We start from the raw sequence: 26,836 nt of genomic DNA on the forward strand, positions 1-26,836 counted from the left end.
TAACGTTCTTTCGAATGGTATACTTAGTTTTAAGTTTGCACTGCAATGTGGTGGAGTTATGGCCGTTTAAAGACTGTAAAGTCAAAAACACAGAAAAAATATTTAAAGTCAAAATAATACTCGAGAATAAGGCGACACAGAGAAAATGTCTAAGAGTAATTTTTTGTTGGAAATGTGTTGTCGAATTGACACCCTGCGTATATCCGAACTTATACGTAGACACCCTGTATAAGGGAATGATAATAGTGGTGTATCAGTCACTGAGTGCATCAGACGCGGAATTTATAAGATACATAGAAAAATGTTGGAAATGTTTTCCCATCTCCACGTTGGCAAACATGCATGGTAACGTATGCTAGAATGTTTTTCTATTCCTCGTTGGCAGCTTGCGTGCGCCATCTTGGGGATTACCTCAGTAGTAGTCTCCTTTACGTTCTATGTAACACATATATGCATTATTAAAAACGTATCTAAAAAGTAAATGTCTAACCGCTGAATGTAACCCTATAACCTTTGCTACAAAGATGTAACGGAAGAGTTAATAATAAAAGAAGATTGTTTAATAATAGGTAGACTGCGGATCTTTATGCAAATGTATATTTTTATAGAAAATAGGTAGACGAATGGAACCTGGACAGAAATTTATGTCATGATTAGGTGATTCCAAAAATATATTTTTTATTTTGCATATTTTCTATATACTATATGTTGCATATTTTTTGCATAAATGCATATCCGATTATTTAATGCTCCGCCAGAATAAATAAGATAGACGTGCCTAAAAGATTGATCAGCTACGATTGACCACGTGTTCTAATTTCGATTTGGTAAGTAGTGTATTGACATACAGTGAGACAGCATTTGAAAATATTTTATCCAAATTTGTTGCACGTAATTTGTTTGGTACATGGACTAAACCGAATAGCTGAGGAAGTGCAACTGCAAGTACCTGTGTTTAACAAATTAATATCTACTGTTAAAAAAGTATTTTTAAAAGCTCCACTACGCGTCGAAATTTATAAAAATAAATTACAAAATATACCATTGCCCATTTAAGCACCAGTTCTATTTGCGCATTAAAAAAATGCACTGAAAATCATGAAATAATTTTCATTTAATTTATGCGAATATACAGTAACCATAATATTAATGAAATTAATGATGATTAACGGAGCTGTAGTTTGTTTAGAAACGACCGGTGCCATGGTCAAAACTGTACTGCGTGCCGAGTGCCACAGAGTGGCGAATTTTCCGAACGTTATGAGTGATTATCATCTGTTTGCCACCTGATACGGGTCGCTTATACGTTTACCCCATAAAAAACTTCAAAAAATTAAAAAAATTACGCCAAGAGCAGCCAGTACATGAAGGTCCTTTCCAGTAAAGTGCAAGGTGACACTGTGTAACATAATATCAAATTCGTTGCTTTCTAACTATGCGCAGCTAAAATGCTGTGTTCAACAGTGCAGACGTTCAGACTCTAATGGGAACTCATGTAAACTGACTGCTCCGCACTTTGGCAGTGAAATGAAGAAGCTAAATAGCATATCATCCACAAACTGAGACTGCACACGGAACACGGACAGTACACGGAACTGCAAGGGCTTGCGTATTGTCCTATTTTTGTCTCGACAATGCAAATTTGAGACCTCTCAATAGTCGTTTCCGCTAGATAAATGTTCAAACTTGTGTGCAAGCTCCTATAGGTAGTCTACTTTTGCTTTTTTGTGTCATAATTAATACTATTCAGCAGTATTTTGCGACCAAAAGAAGCAATATGGTGGCGCGACAGTGCTGCCGCGTTGTCTAAGCTAACATGCGCTTATGACAGAAAAGAGCAAAAGTAGAGTACCTATGGGAGCTTGCGCTCTAGTTTGAACATTTATCTAGCGGAAACGACTATTGCGAGGTTTCAAATTTGCATTGTCGAGACATAAATAGGACAGAACCAAAACCTTGCAGTCTCGTAGGTACACGGACATGCCTCCGAACGTTGCATGTGTGAGTCTGTCTCGGCACGGCTGCTCGCACCAACGATACTACATTGTCGTTGTTCACATGCAGACGTCTCGCTTGCTTATAAAGCCTACCTTACCTTACCTTACCAGCATCATATTTTGAACAGCAGAAATTGCATTCAGCTCCCCTACTGGCTAAATGTTTTACTTAATTTACTTCTTCTAGTGGCCCTCGGTTTTCTAGTGGCCGTTCTAGAATGCCGTTTCCGACCGGCCCACTTACTACTCTTTCAAATCTGCTCCGATTTGACAATGAAAGCGTGATTCAAAAAATCTGATTTTTTGGGAACTTTTTAAATAAAGCATTCGCGCATTCGAATTCACGAACGGCGTTGACGTGGGTACACTCGTTCACCCTGCAGATGGGCCTGAAGTTGAAAGCAAGTTTTTAAAAAAATCGACATTTTCGTATTTTATTGCCATTCACTCGAAAAAAAGACATCAAAACTGTGTCGCCCCAATGCCTTGGACCGTACCACATGTGTTCCACGCAACGAAACATCGTTCCAACCCTTACACTTTGGGGTGGACTACCCCTACCTCTGCCCCCCTCCCTTCAGCTCTGGGGGCAGTTTTCGAAATGGGACCTTTTCGGTATTCATCCTTAACGTATCAAGAATGAAGATGGCGAATTTCATCGTTCTCCGATGTGTGGAAGTGCTCCCTTATGAAGGGGGTTGAAAATTTGCGAGCTGTTCCACCCCCCAAAGAGTGCCTATGGGGTGCACGGTATGGGTGATAGCATTTTCAGGATCAGGGGGGTCCAGAGAATGGATTGAGCCCAAAATCGAGACCGTCGTCCAAAAATTGTGGATTTTAGAGGTGGTGGGAGGTTGTGGGGGGTGGGTTTGTCCGAGAGGGATTTCAAGGGGTGCATTTTGTAGAGGGCATTAAGGAGAGTCGCCTCAAACGGTTTCTTGAATTTTTCAACCTCTTCCGTCATCCCCGGCGTGTTTCAAAGAGGCGTTTTTGTACACCCTCCCCTTAGGGGGGGGGGGGTAAATTAACGCCTTCGCGTCAACCCTCGCCAATGCAACTTTACACACGCCTAGGGGACACTTCAAAAGTACTCCTAACGCAGTTTCATTTCAATCGCTTGAAAACTCCCATAGTTACGACGGTTTGAAAAAGTGTCCCGCTAATTGTAGGGAGTAATGTAGTTTCAGAGTGGTTTGAAACTGATCGGTTACGCCCGTGTGCGATCGGCCTAACGGAATCTCTGTGAGATTCGAGAAAAGGAGGAAACACGAAGTAGTGATGCGTGGGTAAATTACCGCGACGCGACGCCACGTTTTCCCGGTCGCGATCGCGCACGAATCGCGACGTACAACTTGCGTTCACTCCGTCCGAATCAATGTGAATGCGAAAAAAGGCGTATTATCTCGCGATGCGGTATTGCGCCGCTGCAACCGTGAATTTAACTATCGAATTCACTCGCGGACTAACTCAATGTAAAGAATACTGGTTGGTGGAGCTCACGTGCTGAACCGATCGTTATCGAAAACGAAGTGACCGAGCCGCGCAACGGAAGCGGTGAGGCCCGGCGTTACAAACAAAAGCGGTTGGCGCTGCCAACTCTATCAATTGATCGATCACTACGCGTGGCGCGACGATCGACTAGAGCGTCGCGCTAATCGCACCGGGGGCGTCGTGCAATGGTCGATTTTACAATGAACGCGTTTGGCCACCTGCTCCTTGACAAGTGAACAGATCGCGCCATTGTCTATGAGGCAATTTCGTACGACCATATCTTGTAAGATGACGGGAGTTAATTGGCGAAGCAGGCATTAGCTTCAGCTTCCCCATAACGGTTATTTGTTTTCTTGGTACCTTTATCTTCACGAGGTGTTCTTCGCTTCAACCAACAGTCACAACAGTCAGCCTCTCCATGTCCTCTCTCAGAGCAGAAAGTACACGTGGACACCTTAGATATTTTGTAGGGTCAATATTATTTTTGGAACTGTACACCAAAGAGAACGAATAGTTGTAAGGAGTCAGGGAAAGGAAGCAGCCGTGAGATAGGACTCAAACAAATTGCACATAAGATTAACTATTATAGTATATTATTATTTAAACTAAAGTACTTGGCACACAACATAAAAACACTTAAAACGTAAAAGAATACATAAAAGTCGAAACTCTGTCGACGCGACCGATCTCGGGGCGAGTTCGACGAGAAGTGACGCAAGTTCTTCAAACAATTGCGGCCCGTTTGATGGTCGGCGGCCTCTTACATAGTTGAATGATCGAAACGTCCATAATGAAAACATGTAATTAACGAAGATACCCCGTTTTACTTACTTTCACTGCCAAAAGAAAGCCCTTTTTATCAAATAATTTTGACTTGTTTGTTTGATTTTCATGTATTATAATATAATTGTACTATTTTGACACAATCAATGCAAACAGCCCTCATTCGAAGTTAAGAGAAAGGCAGGAGCGTAAAGCAGAACGGATGAAGCGGTTGGCAAAACGACTCGCGAGCGAATGGAAAATGCAAAGGGGGCCCGAAAGAAACCACTCTCTGGGGCGCCTAAGAAAGTATGTAGCGGAATTCTCGGCTACGCACGAAGGGTGCTTTGAAACACGTCACTTTTTGTCCCGTAACAAATCTGTGGCGACGATGAGCTGGCGCCACATCGTCTTCCTTGTGTTTAGATTTTGTAAGTGGTATGTCTGGACGGATGAACCGAGGTGCGTGCTGCGCGACTGAGATGAGTGACTGTTTAAGTTGTAGGTTCGAATGTCGTGAGAATGTTTCTTCGGTTGGTTCGAATTTTACTAAGGGTGAATGCATTTGTTTAAACAGAGTGAAAGAGATGCGTGAATTAAGTGAGAAAGGTTTTCGTGGCTATCCTGGGGAGAACGAATGGCTAGTTCGTAAGTTAGTTCTGTACAGGATCTCGACAAGGGCAGACCGCGGGATACGCGTCTGCCGAAATAAAGTTCCATCTTTCTGTTAGTAATTGACTCGCAATTAATCCGCCACCTCACCCCACAAATCTATAGAAACTTCACATCAAACTTGCCGCGCTTTTCGGCAAACACGAAAGACCGAAAGAGGGTTAATTCACGGAAATTGACGCTATGACATTGAATAACGGAGGACAGTTGTGACGAATCCACACCTAAGTTGAAAAATTAGCGCACCATTAAAGACGTCGACAAATTTTAGTTAAAATGAAAATTAGAAATTACTTTTTGAAATAATGTATTTCGGACCGTTATTTCCAATACTGTTATAATAAATGAAAATAAAAATGGTATTAATTTTGGAATTTTAGGATGCTATTTTCAAAACAGTTAATATTAATTCATTTAAAATAATAGCAATTTCAAATAACGTATTTCTTTGTTTCACGTTTAAAAAAAGTAATAATCCTCAAATTAATATGCAAGCAAACGAATTCATTTTGATAAATCTTTACAGCAGTTTGTTTTCGGTAAAGGGCTTACTTGAAAAAATTCATCCATAAAATATTTTTGTTTGTATCCATATAACATTATCAGAAAATAATCGTTCCACAGCGTCAACGATAGAAGAGGGTTGTTATACTTTTAAAAACCGTGTTTTAATATAAGACAATCATTTACATACAGTCAGTGTAATAAATATTCGTACAGGAACCATTTGTTTTAAATGGGCTGCTACATGAATACTTCTTACACGTATACTATACACACATACGTATACACACACGTATACTTACACTTATACTATATACACATTGTATATATAAAGCGCTTAGAAAATTTAATATGTTACTCAAGAATGCTTGCATTTAGTATTTCGATTTACCTAGCTTTGAGGTAAAGTAGTCACCGCAGAGTACTTATCTAAAAAATGACAACGCGATAACATTGTTAATTTAAGATATTTTCAAATACAAAAATTGCGACACATGCACCAAGTTCTTTCGAGTACCCTGAAACTTATTACCAGACAATTTTCCGTTTGTTGCTAAAAAATTCACAAATATGTTCCTTTTTCCGGACCGTCCTAGGTGATTTCAGTGGGAAGGTGTAACAAATTTCAACACTGTTTCATGATTAATATATTTAATAAGTAATTAGTATATTAAACCATCATTGATGCCACGCACATACTTTTCACCTTAATTCACTCTAACCTCTTTCGCTTACACACTACCAACCTTCCTTGCTCTCCATCATTCCAAAATCAACTCTCACAGTTTCCCTCCTCAATAATATCATTGATCAAATCGAAAACTGTGAATTAATTCTTCTGCTCTAAGAGTCCCACGAAGTGCAGGGAATTTGATTACAATTTCGATTACCTCGCCATCAATGGGTTACAATAAGCGTCAGATACCTCGAGAAAGGTCCATAAAGTCGGTCATAAAATTCACCAAATAGATCTGTCGGTTTTTTTCTCCGTCTCCCCCACCTTTTTCCTTTTGTTTTAGGGAAGGTTTCTTGGAGTGTTGCCAGCTCGCAGCCTGAAAGAGCTCGCGAAATTAATGACGAGACGAACTCAAAACAACAGGGGCATCATGGCCATTAAAATCTAGATTGCACTCCCTTTGGAAAGTCTCTTTCTGTTTTAAAGCCTCGGCGGCGGTGCACGAAGCGACGATTTTACGGCATAATAAAACTTAGGGGAATTACAAAACTAAGAACTGGTACGTCGTTAATGAACGACGCATAGACCCGGATATCGGCAGAAAGTAATGCGGATTTGCGCGTGGCGGAATGTTGGGTCGTGTTTATCAGAAACACTGCAGAGACGGCGACGGGATTAGGCCACGCTGCCAAGATTTTCAAAATGTAATTAGTGAAAGGAGACTGAAATGTTTCATCGCATTGGTGCATTTAGATGGGAATTTAGGTATTATTTCAAAGAATTTTTTAAGTACTGTCAGAATAATTAGAACTGATGTATGGTAGGTAAGGGCAGTACTATACAGGATGTAGTATGTGAGTGTAGTTGGTATCTGAGAGACTAACAAGTATCGTTTGATATCAGTATGAGAGAATGTAGAGAGCACTTGTATTAAATTTATTATTTTCTTTATTGTATTACTTTTACTTTAATTACACTAGTTTACAGCCAAAATGTACATTCAATGCCACAATTTTTTTCTTATGTATTTTGGTCTACTAAACTCGAAAATCGCAAGAAAAAATTTTTCTATGGATAGGTTCTTTTTATATGAATTTTTGAATTTTTTTTCGATTTTTTTCTGACATACGTACACATTTTAGGCCATATCTCGAGTTAGAAACGTCTGATTGAGTCACGCAAGACACCATTTTAAAGGTAATCGAATTTCCAACAATTACAACAATTACAACTTTTGACATTATTTTCCAATTGGTTCAATAGTTTAAGTGTTACGAGCCAATATATATGAGAAACTTTGATTCTTTCGGCTAAAATAGAACACGAATATTTCTTCCATATCGCCATGGAAAAATAGAACTGGAAAGTAATGTCGTTTTTGCCATCTTAAATACTTGTTTATCATTTATCAGCTCATTGATTTTTCTGGCATTGAAAATTTGCACACTAGGTGACAAAAGGCTGCCGACAATGAAGGCGATTATATGTATGTATTTTGAAATTGTTTTTGTATGAAGGATACAGATTGATTTGGAATATCAAAAATTGTTTAATATATTTTATATGAAGGAATTCTACATACCAAGTTGTCTTGAATTTAATTAAATACAGTACAACCCAACAGGGGGTGATACTACATGTAAAAATAAGTCGAAAAACAGGAATAACATTTTTTCGTTTGACGCTTCGTTTTTGAGAAAATGAAGTTTGAAAATTCTATGCAGTACGCGTGGCACTGGACTGTCTCCCCAAGCCATTGTTCGCAACAAGTTTCCTTTTGCTTACATGTTGTAATGTTGACCTTTCTAATGTTTACATTTTGTCTTCAACCATACAACTCTCTTCTACTTTTAGTCTGTTTCGATCAGTCAAGTTGTGACAATGTCTACTTACAGCAACCGCGAATACGTCGAAATGATAAAAGCTTTAGGAGTTTGTCATGGAAATCCAACAGCAGCAGCTGAATATTATAAAGAACAATTTCCAAATCGTCGTCTTCCGGACAGAAGAGTGATACAGAGGGCAGAACAAAGATTAATTGAGCATGGTTCTTTTCACAATTACCATAAGTCTGGTGGCAGTAGGAGATCTCTAAATTTAGAAACAGAAGTTCTTAATACCGTTGCTAATAATCCTAAGATAAGTATACGAAAACTTAGTGCTCGTCATAATACCAGTATCAGAACTGTTGGTCGCATATTACGCGATAACAAAATGCATCCGTATTCAATACTCGGAGTCCAAGCACTCGAACAACCTGATCGTTTCGCACGATTAAGCTTCTGCGACTGGCTGCTTCAACAGCATGATAACGATAATCAATTTACATCGTACGTTTTATGGACAGATGAGTCAACTTTTACACGAGATTTTGCAATTAATCGACGCAATATACACTGGTGGTCATCTACAAATCCGCGCCTAATTCAAGAAAACCACTTTCAAAGGAAATGGACTATTAATGTATGGGCAGGAATAATTGGCTCGTACATCATAGGACCATACTTCCTTCCAAATAAGCTGAATGGGGCAGTTTACTTGCAGTTTTTACGTGAAGAACTGCCATCATTACTGACAGACATACCTTTGTCTATTGTACAGAAATTAATCTTTCAACATGATGGAGCACCACCTCACTTTTCACGAAATGTACGGCTACTTTTAAATGAACGACATCAATGTTGGATAGGCCAGGGCGGAACAATAAATTGGCCGGCAAGGTCACCAGACCTTAATCCACTCGATTTCTACTTGTGGGGCCACGTTAAACAGATCGTGTATGGGGAAACAAGTGAGAATTCTCTTCAACTGAAGGAAAAAATAATAGATGCTTTTAATCAAATAAAATGTCGAAATTCATTGGCGTCAGTTCATGACTCACTAATAAGGCGAGCAATGATATGTACGCGTCAACAAGGACAGCACTTTGAACAGTTTATTCAATAATGTTATGTAATTATCGGTAGTAATGACAATAAAATTAATAAACATTAACATTTCTTATTTATAATACATATCTAAGCCTACAGGCGGTCCAGTGCCACGCGTACTGCATAGAATTTTCAAACTCGATTTTCTCGAAAACGAAGCGTCAAACGAAAAAATGTTATTCCTTTTTTTCGACTTATTTTTACATGTAGTATTACCCACTGTTGGGTTGTACCACCCGTCCTGCTACACCCTGTATATTTCAATAAGAGCAAACGAATTCAAAAGTAGTTTTAGTTTTTGCGACATAACTTCGAAATTACGCAGAACATTACAAATGAAGTGAAACATTTATTTAATATTATTTTTCAATGAAAAAAATTAGGTTAGACAGAATTGTCTATGATAAATTGAATAAAAAACATAGAGTTTCAAAGTTAGGCCGAAGAAGTGCAACAACCAAATTTACAGGATATGTATTGTCTCTTGAACAATAATATAGTTGAATGAATCTGATACGGATTTTCAATCTACAATACAACATTAAATCTACATTTTTTAAAAAGCTTCGAATATGACAGCAAAATATCCAACATATAATTTTAAGATCTCACGACTTTTCAGAAACGTAATTAATTACACAAATTAATTATTCATTCAAACGAACTAGAATACTTTAAACATTCTCAAAGATGGCCCCGGATGGAAATTTCTTATAAAAATCGGTGCACGCCTGCGGAAAGCAAAATTTCACGCGATACGTAGAGGTCAACGTCTTCGATTCGGCGCATGAATATTTATTAACTGGACGTTAATTGAACCAGTTTGTTTCCTGTCGTCGTAAATAATGCGTTGTCGAGATGGGATTGATTAAGAAACAGGCTACAATTTTTCCTTACCGTTTATCTGATTCACGCTGTTTAGTCTGCGACGTGTGCTAACTTTAATGAGCATTGCGTTAAGCTGCAATTACTTTAACCCCTTTAATGGAGCATGCGGTCGCTAAAACCATAAGATTAGCTGAGTTAATGTTACTTTTTGTGGCAGAGACATTGCATGGTTTAAAGCTCAGACGATAAACTTGTTACCTCAATCATTGAATATTTGTTCTACGACGAATTGACTGGGTTTCTATTTTAATATATTAATTAGCCTAATTAAGCAGGTAAAACGGTATCAACACTTAAGATTATGCTCTCTTAAAAATATCTAGTAATTAGACTGCGGATCTTTATGCATAATAAAATCTTCGCGAACGTGCCTAGAAAAATTGAACCTAAATAGGAATTTATTTTATTCTGCAAATATTATAACATGAACTTTACTTTCAATGTTTTTTATATTCTTGCATATTGTTTGCATGTTGTAGGTTCTTGTATATTCAAATTTCCTACAAATGCATGAAGATCCACAGTTTACTAATAATATATGAGAATTCAAGGATTTCGTTAAATTCTCCAAGAGTCTTAGGGGATGATATTATTAACTGATAGTTCACTATCTCGCATTCTTTAGGATTGTAATTCAGTCAGTATCTTATTATTTAACATATTTTAGATAACCTCTGAATATTTTATTTTATTTGTTTATCCTGTTACGAGACGAGGGCTGAGAGGCTTGTTTCGTCCGCGAAGCCGAGTTGTTGTTTTGGACAATTCGTTAATGGGAATGTGTGTTCGTGGATGCACCTACTTGTTGTCGAACGACAGATCATATCGTGTATAAAGCGTTTAAGACGGACCCGAGACCGTCCGTGTCGAAAAACAGTTCGATTTCAGTTTCGAGTTCTCGCCTTGACAACAGACATTTTCTCTGCCTCTCCTCTCGCGCTCCTTTAATTACTGTAATTTTTGTTTAACGAAAAGGAAATAATAAAACATTATTGCTTAACCTCTTATTTTTGGTTCCTGCACCTTTCCTGGTTTCGTCCTAAACAATCGCATTTCATAAAAATAAAGCCGTGCTTGACCGAAAAACAAATAAGAATACATTCGTGAAAAACGGTAGCGGAGAAAATGGAAGACGTCGTTGACCTCAGAACCCATCTGACAGATGGAGGGCGGTGGGAGGGAACAGCAAAAATTCCAACTGACTGAATTTCACAAGAACGCGATTGTGTTCAGGTGCACGTGGCGCGGCACAAACAAACCCATTATTTTAAAATAATGTAAAATCTTATTCTTCCACGGTAACGAAAGTCGTTATGAAGAGAAATAGGTCGAGCCGGAATCCACGCTTTTACCCGCGCGGCTGGACAACAAGCGTAAAGGAAAACTAACCAAAGCAACGCGTTACAGTATAGTACCGCGAATAGAAAATTGGAAATTCACCGAGACTCCAATGGGCAGGATGCTGAAATTAAAATGTTACGTCTCCAGGTGTCTCGAGGATTACCACTCAGTGAACGGGTATTTTAAGATCTTATTTAACATCCTCCCGAGCCCCAACCTAGTAATCTCACTGATAACGTGAGAATTACCAGCTGCTGCATAGAGACAACCCTGTGTAAAGACTCTGCTCCTCTCCCTCTCCACCCACTCTTAAGATCCACTCCTCCTGCCATTCTTTGTATCTCCGAGCCAGTATTGTTTGATTTACATGTAATTCTGTTTTGGAACCGCGCTTGCTGCGAGGATCGTTAAAGCAACGATCGGTCGTCGTTAAGGTGAATCCACTTAGGAGTTTATATTACGTTTTCTCGTTTCACGGAGAAAATTAATTTTTATAGGGAACAGAACGCACCAAGATTGCAGACTTCGAGACAGGCTGTGCGTTAACATCTATCATAGAAAAATAGAAGATCCCTATAAAAAAGTACAAGAAAGTACAAAAATATGTGAAATCGAAACGAGCTGCCACCACATGGAGGTGCTTTCCAGCACAGTGCAATGGCGACACTGTGTAACACAATGTAAAATTCTGTCCTTTCTAACTATGCGCAGCTAAAATGCTGTGTTCAACAATGCGGACGTTCAGATCCTAATGACAATTCATGTAAAGTGACTGATCCGCACTTTGGCGGTGAAATGAAGAAGCTAAATAGCGTATCATCCACAAACTGAGACTGTTTAGAAATTTGCCTAGATTTCCGCGGCCTGAAAGTCAAATGCTTGGCGTGGCCAGGCAAGGCATTCTCAGATCATCAATACCCATACTTTCTCTCTCGCAGACTTTCACATAATTTGTCAATTTAAAACTTTGACAATATTATAAGTACACTTTCATTGTATTGGATTTTAAAATATTTCTAAGGTCATTCATCGACGCTAATACTTTTACTCTCGCAAGCTTTCAGATAATTTCTCAGTTTAAAACTCTGACAATATGAGTACACTTTTATTATTTAGCGTTTTAAAATAATTCTTATTCATCGACACCTTGACCTTGCCTGGCCACGCCAAGCATTTGACTTCCAAGCCGCGGAAATCTAATGAATGAATGAATATTTATGTGTATCTATTGTAATTTATCATACATCGTTAAACAGTTAAGATTCCTTTTACATTTTAATCATAATATTTAGTATTATGCCTAATTATACTATTTCAAGCATTAATTTTTCGTTTTCTTTAAACAATACGTAATTTTATCTCTCATTAACGGTTTGTTTAATAACCCTGCTTCATAAACATATTATGGAGGTAAGGATGGTTTGGAAGTATTATAATCAGAAAAAGTATTGTTTTCCACCATGATATCTAGAGACGCGGTAGCGTCTCGGCGCCAAGTTCATGAAAAATTATCCGTCACCGCGTATATATACCTGGCGTTGGAGCTACCACGTATCTTTTACAGGAGAGATGGTCCATTTCAACCTAACCTGAAAATTCTTTCATATCTCAATACGCCTGCAATATTTTCTAAATTGAAACGCATTTTTCTCATGTAAACCGCATATAAGCTTTCGAATAAAACAAGAATCAATCAAATCGGTCCACGTACAACAGAGATATCGTAATATCGTGTCATGAATCTGTCAGAGACGGTAGTTTTTTTCTCTTCCATTGTTTTCCAAGAAATTTTTCGTCGTCAACATCGTAGAGTGAAAATCATAGCTATATTTAAAAAATTTTTTTTATATATTCATTCAATAGAAGATCTATTTGTTAAGGTTTATTATATATATCAGGTCAAGAAATTAATTCGATGCCTTTCGAAGGCATTACTCTAACTTTTTTTAAATAGAATGATGTAGTTTTATATACAGGGTGTCCAAAAACTCGGGGAGGAGCCGGAAATGGGGGGTAGCTGAGACGATTCTGAACAACAATTTCCTTTGCAAAAATGTCGGATGGGGCTTCGTTAAGGAGATATTAAGCGAAAACCCCGACCAATCAGAGCGCGCGTAGACCGTTGGAGCGGCCGCGGTAGCGAAGGCTACGCGCTAGGTCGATGCTTCGATGCACGTCGAGTCACTTGTTCGCGTGCAAGCGCGGCCGCCAGCGCGTAGCCTACGCTACCGCGGCCGCTCCAACGGTCTACGCGCGCTCTGATTGGTCGGGGTTTTCGCTTAATATCTCCTTAACGAAGCCCCATCCGACATTTTTGCAAAGGAAATTGTTGTTCAGAATTGTCTCAGCTACCCCCCATTTCCGGCTCCTCCCCGAGTTTTGGGACACCCTGTACATATTCTGATGGAGTATTTCAAGACGAATACGATGACCTATAGTTGAAAGTAATTGAAGGTTACACTTACGCTAACTATAATATTTTTTTTTACTACGGATATATACAGGGTGGTCCACGCAATTGTTTCAAGTCATAACTCCGTTATTATTGCATTTACGAAAAAATGCCAAAGGAGAAAGATAAATGGTTCGAAGAGTACTACATCTGTAGGTCTAAAAATTTTTTTTAGATGCAGCAGTACATATGCAATTAACAACTGCATCATTTCTTTAAATAGAAATGCATATTTTTTTTTACACAGATCGATTCTTCTGTTCATTCTACGTAGAAAATTTATTAGGGTACCATTCCCGTACCAACGAATAGAGTGATATTTGTACTTTTCAGTATAAATTTGTATGCCATTTCTACAGATTACTTGGATATGCGCATTTATTGCTTATCACTACGAGGTCGTACATTAAATAATTATTGCTGGAAACCGAAACGGTATTTGTTCAATATGACATAATTGCAGCGCAATACATACGTTCAGATGAAAGTAAGAATGTTCTTGTCAGTCATATCTATGGATCGAATTGAAAGTGTAAAAAACGTAAATACACAAGATGGAATTTTTGTTCATAAATTATAGTTGAAAAGTACATAGAACTTTTACTACTGCCGGAAAGAGAAACCATGTCATGTTCTATCCATCTCCGAAGAACATCCTTGCTGAAACGATCACTTAAGGGGGTATCCTGAATTAGGAGGTCTAAAAAAAGCGGTTTTTCGTGAATTTTTTTAGGATGGAAGAAAATAATTAATTCTATCGAACTTTTTATCCTATTTTCATACATATTTGAGTAGTCTGTACAAATTTTTTCAACAAGAAATATTTAAATTGAGTCGACTGCGATGCACATTTGTAGAGCACCTCACAATTAAAACCTCCTATCGGCGGGAAAGATGCAGATCGTAATTTTGGTTTGACACAAAAATACCAAAAGAAATGTTCATTTTCATACATATTTCTTCTATGCGAACTAAGAAGAACCCCCAGAAAAGGTGAAATGTGAAATTACTGCAAGTTTGAAAAAAAGAACGAGTTCTTTGGGTGAAAAAAATCACTTTAACTTGATAAAAAAAGTTGTTTCAAATTTTTTTGTATGAATCTTCTTAGTTCACATTGAAAAAAAATGTATGAAAATGAAAATTTCTTTTGGTTCTTTCCCGCTGATAGGAGGTTTTAATTGTGAGGTACTCTACAAATGTGCGTTACAGTCGACTCAATTTGAATATTTCTTGTACAGACTACTCAAATATATATGAGAATAGGATACAATTGTACAACAATGTGTACAGACTACTCAAATATGTATGAGAATAGGATAATAAGTTCGATAGAATTAATTATTTTTTTCCATCCTAAAAAAATTCACGAAAAACCGCTTTTTTAAGACCTCCTAATTCAGGATACCCCCTTAACATCGTGATACTTTTTGCATTATTCACGACAAATAAAAAGCTCTTTACGAAGCCTCACCTGGGTTCATAACCTGTTAAACAGAGTTTATTTAAACGACAAATTACATAATGTACGCGATATGCGAAAAACGTGGCTATGAGAATAATCTATTTATAACATGTACATACGTTATATTCCGGCAGTCATACAGACAGTGAGCAAGCTCAAGTTCGGCGACATACGAAAGAAACACAAACAAGAGTAAAATGGAGAAACATACCGCTTGAGACAATGTCCTTACTCTCAATACACATATACATACTCGTACATACGTTTATTTTAAATCACGCAATCGTCGTTAAAATAAAACAATAATTTATGTTTAAAGAAGAAAATTTTATCTGAATTACTGTTCAATCGACTAAAAGTTACGAATAAATAGTTATTCGGTGAATGTTTATTCGTTGCCTATTATTCAAATCAAAGTTTCATAAGCATTTGTAGTTTACAACAACCACAAGATGCTAAATATTTTAGAGGCTCCGAAAAAAGTTTCTTTATTTGTTGGATAAATTTACTTTACTTTACTTTGAATTCAAGACGTAATTAAGTAGCTTCATTCATCGAATAAATTGAGTAATAAATAAATAAATGAAATAAGTTGAATCAATGGAGTTTCATCGATTAGTCGTCAAACAAAGATAAATCTGGTTATTTTCATTCGATGAACAGTAAATAAAAAGGTTTGTATCTTATTCGACACTTGAATTTACATTTAAATAATTGGTTTTCCCATCGCTACCAGTGTAGCATACTCTACGTAGACCATTAAGAATGTTGACCTTTTCCACACAATTTAATTACACAGTCCATATTCTTCCTCCACAAATCGTATAAATTTTATTGCCCGTCTAAACAAATACTCACATAATTTCTCCAACGTTAGCTCTTGACCCACAAAGCCCTAAAGTATCATATTCAGCCCTCTCAACTAAAATTTGTCCTAAGGCATCTACCCCTAAGGCACCTAACCGGTATTCATCCACTTTTTTTGCCACACACCGCTCGAATGCAGATATTTTTCTTGAAACGACTTGATTTTTAAAGGATTTCCTTTACGGCCGCCGCAAATGGCTCATAAAATTCAATGAAAGTAATCCTCCCTCCACCTCGCCGTGGAAATCCGTCCGAGGAAGAGAGACGCCCTCGGTCGATCATAAATAATTTCATTAAAAAAACATTCATTCGGAGTCGAAACCATCTGCGTAATCAGGGGGGTAAAGAGAGTGAGTTATTCTTGAGGAGAATAGGAAAAGTCCGATGTCATCTCGAGCTCCTCGCGCGGAAGAATTATTTTTGAAACGGGGAGAGAAGAGCGGAAATAGGACAGTGGGGGGGGGGGGGGGGAGCTTGGATCCTTTCCCACCTCGTATAACAGGCGGATGACGTAAGGGAATCGGGAGTAGATGCAATTGCGCGGAAAATTTCTTTCCCGTCTGCGCTATTGCGAGCACTTATCGTTGATCCTTTGCTGTAGATATCGAGGACAATGAGTTGAATTAATTAATTAATTTTCACCGTATTTCGCCTGACAACCCACCGTACAGATCTCCCCATAATTCTTTTCTAAAATTAAAATGAAACAACGAAAGGAGACGAGTCCTCGTTCTTGAGTGTTCGACAACTCTCTCGTGTATCGTGTAACGCAGTGGTTCCCAAACTTTTTGTCCTACCGCCCCCTTTCCAGAAAAAATACTACTTAGAGCCCCCCCGGAAATTAATTTTTTTTAAATTTTAATGGCAATTAATACGAAATAATGTATTAATGTTTCTACCTTTTTCGTAAAATATAGTAAAGGAAGGTGTAAATTAGAAACATTGAACTTTGAAATTATGAAACTATTTATTGAACTCGGAATAGAATGTATTACAAAAAAAAGTTAAAATATTCAAAATCATCTTAATGAGAAGGATGAACCTGGTGTGCTGCTAACAATTTAGTAATTCTCGGCTGTGTTTTCGTCAGCAGTAATCTTAAATCACCGCGATTTATTGTTTGCAATTGGTTTCTTTTTTTTTTTTTGTTACTAAATTGGTTACCGCATGAACCAACATTCCACTAAATACGACGAAGAAATGCAATTAAGAACTTTTGAATTACAGCCCACATTGGCCATCAGCGCCACCATGAGTCGCTATAGCACCCACTAGGGGGCGGTGGGGCTCACTGGGAATCACTGGTGTAATGGTACGATAGTAAATCAGTATAATTTATTTCACTATTAATTATATGTTCTTTTTAATTCCAATCGCTAAATAACCCTAGTTTACAGCCAAAATGTACATTCAATGCCACAATTTTTTAACTTTCCGATTTATTTCTTATGTATTTTGGCCTACTAAACTCGAAAATCGCAAGAAAAAATTATTCTATGAATTGGTTCTTTTATATGAATTTTTGAATTTTTTTTCGATTTTTTTCTGACATACGTACACATTTTAGGCCATATCTCGAGTTAGAAACGTCTGATTGAGTCACGCAAGACACCATTTTAAAGGTAATCGAATTTCCAACAATTACAACAATTACAACTTTTTACATTATTTTCCAATCGGTTCAATATTTTAAGTGTTACGAGCCAATATATATGAGAAACTGATTTTTTTGGCTAAAATAGAACACGAATATTTCTTACATCGCCATGGAAAAATAGAAATTGTCAAAGTATGTCCAATTTCTTATTGTTTACGTATAGATTGCACTTTTACATCCACGAACGGTGTTGACTGGGGGTTACTCGTTCACCCCACAGATGGGCCTGATGTTGGAAGCGAGTTTTAAAAAAAATCGACATTTTCGTATTTTATTGCCATTCACACGGGAAAAAGACATCAAAACTGTGTCGCACCGATGCCCTAGACTGTTGGACATGTGATCCACACAACGAAACAACGTTCCAACCCTTACACTTGGGGGTGGACCACCTCTGTCCCCATTACGAAGTGCTCCCTTACGAAGGATCAGGGGAGTCCAGAGAATGCATTGAGCCCAAAATCGAGACCGTCGTCCAAAAGTTGTGGATTTTAGAGGGAGTGGGAGGTTGTGGGGGGCGGGTTTGTCCGAGAGGGATTTCAAGGGGTGCATTTTGTAGAGGGCATCAAGGAGAGCCGCCCCAAAGGTTTTTTTGAATTTTTTCAACCCCTTCCGTCATTCCGGCCTGTTTCAAAGATGCGTTTTTCTACACCCTCCCCTTTAGAGGGGTGAATTAACCCCTTCACATCAACTCTCGCCAATGCAACTTTGCACACACCTAGAAGACACTTGAAGACTATTCCTCACGAAGTTTCACCGAAATCGGTTCAAAACTCTCATAGTTACGAGCATTTAAAAAATCGTTCCGGTTTGCCTGTCCGCTAGTGTATGTACATTTTGTGTATGTATATTTTTTAAGGGGAAAGAGTCAGTTTCTAAACTGGTTTCTTTGGAATTAATTTCCCAAGGAGACTTTACTTTAAAGCAACACCATTGCCTAGTCCCTGCAAAAGAACAACTGCAAAATAATACAAATTAAGATAGACTTTTCGTCAATCAAATCCGTGGGAACCAAGCTCCAAACATCGAAGTCTTTCACAGTCTTCCCCAAACTAACTAAACGTGGCCCCGCGAACGAGAGAATTTATTTCAGCGTGCGTCGACGATACGCATTTTCGGAATTGAAGAATTGATGGACAGCAAATCGTTGAACAAGAAATTGAAGCTTTATTTATCACGGGCAGTTCTGATCGAATCGGCTCCTTGGTGGACGTGAATGACTGATAGGAAATCCGAAAACTTTCAAACAACCTCCCGAAGTGACGCGCGGCCAAACGAAAAGGAAGATAAATTGAATTTCGTTTGAATTCCGCGAGAAGGTACCGAGATAAACTGTCTGGAGATTTAGGAATTCGCTATCGGCAGTTATCGATGACGTGTAAATATTTTAAGAATATCGCGTGTCTCATACAGTATATCCAAAAAGTTTCCATGCACAGTACTTTATTTCCTTTTGCATGGTGTTGATTAATTTACAGACGTGATTGTTTTTTAGAGAGAAAGGGTATTAGTTCTCAGTGGATGCAGATTGAGTGGATGAGAAATAGCACATTTGTTAAAAAAACAATTTTCTTGGATTTTATACAGGGTGAAAATATCTCCGTTGCTTTTAATAATACAATAATGTATCTCGAAAGAAAAATGTTTGGTTCAAAGGAGGACATTATAATAGACAATAAAATCTTCATAAATGCACAAATATCTCTACCATAAATGCACTGAAAGCATCCCCACCACTGGAGGGTCAAGGAGTTCGATCCCCGAGCAGTGTTTACATGATCGTACATTCTCTGATGTTTGCTGACAAACTTCGAACATAGATAAGGGCAGCGAGTAAAGAAGAAGACGGAGCGAAAACACCGAGGTATGTCGGTGAAACAATGTAATGCAACGATGAAACTTTTTTATTATTAACTTTTTTGTTGTAAAACTTTCACCATCATATTCCTGGAATTTGTCTGATTAAAATGAGACCAAACACGATATAATTCGGACGATATTTACCATTCATCTTTTTTTAGTTAGTGTTCTACATTCTACTATATATATGATACATAATGAGTTGTTACAAGTAAATATGTTGCGAATTACGTCGTGTTTGATCTTATTTTAATCAGAAAAATTCCAGGAATATGACGGTGAAAGTTTTACAACAAAAAAGTTAATAATAAAAAAGTTTCATCGTTGCATTACATTGTTTCACCGACATACCCTGGTGTTTTCGCTCCGACCTCTTCTTTATTCGTTGTCCTTCTCTACGTTCAAAACTTGTCGGCAAACATCAGAGAATGTATGAAATCTACCATAAATGCACTAGTTTAGTCCCGAATTTGTGCATTTATGGAGACTCGATAAACTCGTTTCTTTCAGATTTTTAAATACATGCCCGGTATAAAAGCAAAGAATTTGTTTAAAACAATTAAAAAAAAATGGTTCAAAAAACCCTTTTTTGTTCTGAAATAATTTTTATTTGACACTTCCATGTCTTCACTATAAGCACGTAAAAGGCCATTTCCATCCGTTGCCTAGTTCAATAGCTATATTTTTTTAAAAAAAGGTAGCACAAAACATTGAACAGCTGTAAAATCGACAATTTTCAAAATTTGTTAAAATCCTTTGAGATACGTTCAAATATCACTAAAGACTACAACATATCCAAATTTCTTCAAAATCTGAGATGTTACTCCCAAAAGTGTCCGAGTTGGCATGGAAAGACCCTATAATAATAAATATCCCCAAAGTATTTAGTTATAAGTTAACTGTGGATATTTATGGCAAGTATCAATATACAAAAATATACAAGAATGTATAATAAAAAGAAATAAATTTATTCATGTCGAATTGAGTAACCTCCTCCTTTCTCGAAGTCGGTTAAAAAGTATTATCTCAAGATCATATTCTTCGAAATTTCAAGATTGCTCACGGTTTTTTTTTAAATGGTATTCTATTAAAAATTAATATTATTTACTTTATTTCGTATACTGCACCAAGTTTCACAGATCAATAAATATCGAATTTACAATCTATACTATACACATACAGAGTAAGTAAAATATATAATAAGAAGTAATTCTGTTCGATGATTCCGAGGGAAATAAATATTATTTACACTAAAGATAATATTTACGAAATCTCCACGACTGTTGATCCCGATTTGTCTCGTTCGCATGATCGATTAACAACCACGTCCGCTCAGAGATAATTTATTCACAGAAGTAGGTAGATACTTATGTACTCATTATGTTACTCCTGTTTCACTATTAACTACCAATATCCGAACACACTAACATAAGATATGTAACTAACTTTTCACCTGAACTTTCTCAGAACAAGACGAGGTTAATCACGATAAGAGCGAAGTCAATATATCGAATCATAAAAGAAGAAAAAGACAGTCAAAAGTGGGACTTCCCAGCATGCGTATTTAAACCAGTGATTCTTAACAAATGTGTTGTTAATTATTAGCAAAAAATGTAGTGATGTAATGACGTAATGACGAAAATATTATGTTATTTGCATTTGACCAACCAACTTTTAGTCTTTGCAATTTATGTTTCATCAATTACTACTATATTTTTCTGGCACAACAACAGAAACACTATTTCGTTAACGGATTTAAATAACTGTTCTAACCGAATCAAAAACAGTAAAATATATCTACTGTTATGAGAGACATAAATACAATTTCTGTTACGAATCACTGTTATGGACAATCGAAATAAATTTTTCTATTTCCCTCCTGGATAACTATTACAAGCGACAGAGATAGAATTCCTCGTCAATAATAGTTATCAACAACGAAAAGGCTTCATATCTTATCATTTTATTTGTTATATGTTCTCATTTAACCAAAACGTTTAAAAATCGATATCTTTTTAATCATGTTCTTTTTCCTGAAGTTTCTTTACACTTTACAATTATTATCTATTATTAATATCTTTTTACTATCTTTTTATTTTAACCAGTTAGTTGTCACAACCTCAAAAGTGTATAACGAAAATGCGTTGCAAATGTAAGCATGAGAAATGAGTTGTTGTTTCGACTGATGTTTGCCAAATTCATTTTAGACACCTAATTAAATACATAATACAATTTGCTGTCTAAATTGCAATTTTAATGAAAACTAACATATTTTAAATATATTCGATAAATTGATAAGTTAGCCACTTATTGTTGACAAAACATAAAATTAATCAAATATAAAGTAATATAAAATTGTTTAGTAACGGTGTAAAAAATTGTTTAGTAATATAAAATTGTTTAAATCAGAATGGTTAAATATGTCATGATGAGATGAAACTATCCAAACAATGTTTGTACTAATGTTATTTGGTTTAAATAGATTAATTATATGGTATAAATAATTTTGTTGTAAATAAAGTGGTAGGGAAGATTTGAAGAACACATCAAAGAACACATTAATGAAACCTAATATATTTTTAATTATGACAATATCATTTCTTTAGACAAATTCATTGACCTGTAAAATTGCAATGCAAAACCTCAAATTCGAGTTGGACATCAGTAGATTTAACGCAGCTCTCTTTAATTCAATCTTTTATCCTTGTTTCATTTTTTAATTTTATTACTTGAGATAAAATTCTCGACGAGAAATGAACATGTAAAGACATTGAACTATTTACTGTATTGCATTATACCGTCCTTTGCTTTTTATTGTGTTTATTCTTCTTTCAGTAGACAATTCTACAATTCTTTAGTAACAAGTATTTATAGTTTTTTATTTGTTAACTTCTACAATTTGGTCTAGACCTCCAAATAGTCAAAAACAAAATTAACATAAAAATAAAACAGCCTGTGTTACTCAGGTATAGTGTTACTTTCTATTACTGAAAGAATTTTTAAAATCGGTTCAGTAGTTCCGGAGATTAGCCAGAAAAAACAGACAGACAGACAAAACTTTGCAGAAGCGTTTTAGCAAGGTACGAAAAGCCATATAAGAGTGTGGAAAAAGCATTATTTTGAAATCACAGACAGACACTTCAATTTTATTTATATTATAGATTTATCAGCAATAAGGAGATCATTTGTCGAATATATCTAATGTATGTTATAGTTTTTACTAAAATTGCAATTTAAACAGCAAATATTACTTAACTACTCTTAACACAATAGCATCATTCTCGTCATAACACAAAATACTGCTACTCCTTCATGCCAAGTATATTCGTCAGAAACAGCTAACTGGTTAAATAACAAACTATCTTCATCGTCAATGACTTTTAAATACAAATTTTTGGAACAATCATTATCTTTAATCTCTTGATTAAATGGACAAAAAACCATTGGTTTAACGTCTAACATCCGTAAACAAGCTTAATTTATCCAAAAATTCTCTTCCATGATTCGTTCCGTGAATCGCGATGAAGCTCTTTGGTGACGATCGAAGTGATTTTCGAGCGATGCACGATCCCTGGGTTGCACTGTATCAATTATATTTAGCACTTTGCCATGCTCTCTCTCCGGCACTGACTCACTTCCCCGGAACCGAGCGCGTTTCGCAAACAGAGAAAGAACAGAGACCAGAACTTAAACGTCTCAGAAACAGAGGCTCGTGTAATTCGTACGCCGAGTTGTTGGGAGACTCTGCAGCGATGGTTCGTTTGTCCATGACTCACTAAATGCACGATACAAGCGCATGTATGGCTGTGCACGCGTGTAGGACGATACCGAACAATGAGGACGAGATTCGAGCAAGTATCTTGGCCCGTATGCTGAACCGCGCCATTCATTAATGTGCTTTCCCCCCGAAAGAACCGGTCGTGAACGATTAACTCGATCATACCACGGTATCGGCATTCGTTTCTTCCTCGTCTTATTATTTAACACTAGCTTTATAAAGGAGAGTCATTCTGACACATTCGGCATTTCACAAAAAAAGTTACAGAAACCATTTATTAGGGAGACCAGAAAGTAATGTTGTCTCTTTTACATTAAATTCAAACAAATAAATTTGTAATATGTTTTTATTTTTAATCAATTATGTAATTGTCCTTGTTATCAACAGTATTTTGCCATCTAGTGTGGAAATGTTCAGTACCTGATCGATAAAAATCTATTGGACATGGGAATCCGAAATAATTAATACGCTTTATATATTAAAAGAAATAGACTTTATTTTACACGACGGCGGGAAGGTTCTTTTCATTAAGGGATCTCATGCTCGACTGACTAAACTTCGACACCAGAAGGATATCAGGGTCCTCTCATATCTCCCGAGTGTTTAGGTTCCACGTCGCCACAGTTCGACTCTTAAAACAAAATATCGACGGCGCGCGGCGATACGTAGAAGTGAAACGATTCGAAGAACGCCGATTCAATTTTTGACAACGAACAATAAGTTCATTCCTCGTGAAGCGTATTGATAATCCAACAAAATCAATTGGTACACAGTGAGCTAATTAATGATAAACAAGTATTGACATTCTTGACAACATTCTTGACGACATTACTTTCTAGTTTCCCTAATATTTTGTGAATATATTACTAAAATATATTCAAACATTCCAAGAGAGCACATATAGTAGAGAAAACAAAATGGAGAGTTAATATTTTTACTTAAACATGATTAATTTCTACGCCGAATAATTTACAAGCACACGTATAATTGGTCGTTAGAAAAATGACAAAAGACAATATTTCATGACCACTATACTTGGTACATAACATTGTATAAACGAACCGTGTCGAGAATTGTCGTAGATTGTAATGACCATCAAGTTGAAACGTACATATGTAAGTTATGCATTTAATCTATTGTAACGGAGATTAGCTTGTGAACTCGTAAACTTGGTACTCCAACATAATAAGATCACGAATAAATATTTCTACTTAAACTAGAGTCATAAATGTATGAATATAAAGGCATAAATTTAATTTCTACACCTTATATTTGCATACGTCCTTATACATCGTCATATTACGGGGAGCGAAAAGTAATGTCATTACTTTTACATTCAATTCAGATAAATAGCAACAGCCTTGTTAGCAACAGCTTTGTTAGCAACAGCCATATACTGTGCAAATTTTCAATGCCAGATCGATAAATAAGTATTGAGATTCGCAGAAACGACATTATTTTCCAGTCCATCTAATACTTTTTAACCGACTTCGAAAAGGAGGAGGCTTGACCAAACAGAATGAAACCTGTTACATCTTGTAGTGCATGTCTCCCCGGTAGTCCCGTTATCAAGACATTTTGCGATTTGTCATTTTGTACTCGTTTTTGTTTTTAAAGAAAAAAGAACGAAAAATTTTGTACTGCTTCTTACCCCGAAACTGATCGACCAATCGGATTGAAACTTCTTGGAAATAATAGAGCATCACTGCCACTTGTTCCCATACAAAAAATTTGGCCATATTTCATTTTTTACCACTTTATATCACTTTTTATCGCAAAAAAAACATACTATTTTACCTATGTTTGGCCTGAAATTGATGAAAAACCCCTTACATTTTGTTGTCGGACAGGTTTTTGCGATAATTGCGTTTGCAAAAATTTATTAATTTTTGTATTATTTATACCTGTTGTTATTGCAAAATTCCTATTTTTTTATGTAACTCGGCAAGAAATTACCCGATCACGATGGAGCCTTCCGCATTTAATGACAAATGAATCCATGATGTTCGAATTTGAACAAATTTATGAACTTTTTAAATGTTTATAACAACTGTTACTGGAAAATCCCTATTATATGATGTACCTCTACGAGGAATGCGTAGCATTCATGTCATAGCCAAAATTCAAGAATTATTTGTTAAGATTTAAATATATAATTTAATTCAAAGTGAGATGTAAAAATATACAGATGGTTAAAATACGTAAATCTAAAGGTATGTTTTTTGAAATACACGATAATTTGAGAATGTTTCATCTGAAATCTGCCAAACCAATTATACTGTTAAAAGACGCTAATATTTGCTGAATGGACGAAGAATTTTTCGAAATTTTGATTTTTAATAAAATAGCGATGGTTTTTTATTTATTAATTTTAATTTATAACTTATTATTCGACTATAAAAATTTTTGTTTTTCCTTAATAAAGTAGCCAGATTTCATCAAAAAAGGAATTCGAAAAACAACCGTATTCATAAAGCATTTATTAAGGTTCAAATTAGAACATTATATTATATTTACATGTTTTGTAGATTCTATCACAATGATTTGAAATGTAAAATAAACAATAGCTTACTCCAGACTTGCAAAACCATCGTCCCGTATTTTCTTTAAAAACACAACCGCATTTATGGAGCACTTATTAACGTTAAAAAAGAAACATGATGTATGCCCGTATGTCACGTATGTTGCAAGAATGAAACATCGTATGACAGCGACATGTTCGATATTTGAACCGTCATAGGACGTACACGGTAGTGGATACGTCATACGAGTGTCATCTACAGTAGAGCTCCGCAACTGCTGTGCCGCGATGATTTTCTCGAGATTAAAAAAACTTTTTAACCACCGCATTAGTTTAAATTTTTCTAAGTCATATACTCCTCTAATTTTTGCCAATATGTAATTTATCTTAGTTGAAATTATACACAAAACAAAAACATGTAGCTACCATACATTATATGTATGTTCAAGCGTCAACATCTTTGTGCCTGAGCGACGCCACGCTGGAGTATTTGAACCGAACAGGCGGACACGGCTATCGTAACATTCAGCTCACTCTTTAAACTTCTGTAACCTTATCAAAATTCGATCAAAATTAATAAAACAAAGCTTTTTTTAAAACTTGAACTTTCTATTTTTTAGTTATTTAACTGCTTTTATCAAAGTTGGTACGTAAAAAGTAAAAAACGGGATATAATTATGAGTACATTAATGTATATAAATTTCTCGACATTTGTTAAATACTACGAACTGTAGATGTTTTTCTTGCAAGTTTTAAATACATTATTGGAATGTATTATCATTTGTAATTAAATAAATTCATCGTCATACAAAAAAAATGTTTGTTTACAAATATTTGTATTTGAGGAAAATAGTACATACTATATAAATATAATAAATTTTTCTTTAATAACTATGTAATAAATGCTATAAATAATGAACTTTAGTCCTAATGTAGTGGTCTACGGGACATAAGAAAACTGCAATGTAATGATGAAAT

General features: G+C 36.2%; 1 protein-coding gene across 1 annotated transcript in view; it reads left to right on the top strand.

Annotated features, from left to right (window-relative positions):
* Positions 1 to 26,836, top strand: part of LOC128876487 (E3 ubiquitin-protein ligase MIB1-like) — a 605,287-nt gene that overhangs the window by 532,628 nt on the left and 45,823 nt on the right. The gene's annotated exons all lie outside the window — the stretch shown is intronic.

This window comes from Hylaeus volcanicus, chromosome 5 (assembly GCF_026283585.1).
Source record: "Hylaeus volcanicus isolate JK05 chromosome 5, UHH_iyHylVolc1.0_haploid, whole genome shotgun sequence".
Classification (NCBI taxonomy): domain Eukaryota; kingdom Metazoa; phylum Arthropoda; class Insecta; order Hymenoptera; family Colletidae; genus Hylaeus; species Hylaeus volcanicus.